The sequence below is a fragment of the Populus euphratica genome, unplaced genomic scaffold (genome assembly GCF_000495115.2).
Source record: "Populus euphratica unplaced genomic scaffold, PopEup_1.0 scaffold79.1, whole genome shotgun sequence".
NCBI classification, from domain to species: Eukaryota; Viridiplantae; Streptophyta; class Magnoliopsida; order Malpighiales; family Salicaceae; genus Populus; species Populus euphratica.
This window is the reverse complement of record NW_011499959.1, coordinates 299,401-300,096: the sequence shown is the minus strand read 5'-3', so window position 1 is coordinate 300,096 and position 696 is coordinate 299,401.

Genomic DNA, 696 nt, shown 5'->3' with positions numbered 1-696 from the left:
GACATTGAGACCACTTTTTAGAAAAAGCATGGAGTTTTTCTAAAAAATCTAACAACGGGCAGGTCACCCGACATTCAGACCACCTTTTAGAAAAAGCGTGGAGTTTTTCTAAAAAATCCAATAACGGCTAGGTCACTCGACATTAAGACCACCTTTTATAAAAAACATGGAGTTTTTCTAAAAATCTTACAATGGGCAGGTCACCCGGCATTGAGACCACTTTTTAGAAAAAAAAAAAAGAGTGGAGTTTTTCTAAAGAATCTTACAACGAGTAGGTCACCCGACATTGAGACCATCTTTAGAAAAGCATGGAGTTTTCTAAACGGGCAGGTCACCCGGCATTTAGACCACTTTTAAAATTCTTTTGAATAGAGAAACAGGTAGGTCACCTAATAGTGAGACCACATTTAAGAAGGCATCTAGTTTTGATAGTTTTATTAATTTATCTTTACAAAACTTGCTACTCAAGTTTTAGCTTCACAAGTTTCGTAAAGAGGGGGAATCTGTTGTTACCCATTTTTAAGCCATACGTGCTACTGGAGATATCCCTTTTAAATCGAAGGCAGAAGTTTAGTTCACGGTTGCTGGGAAATTGACAAAAGCTAAGAAGAAAGAAATGTTTTTTCGAACCCTGTTTCAGCCATCTCCTGCTCTCTTTATCCTTCCCCATTGCTACCGAAATTGTTAGGATTCTTA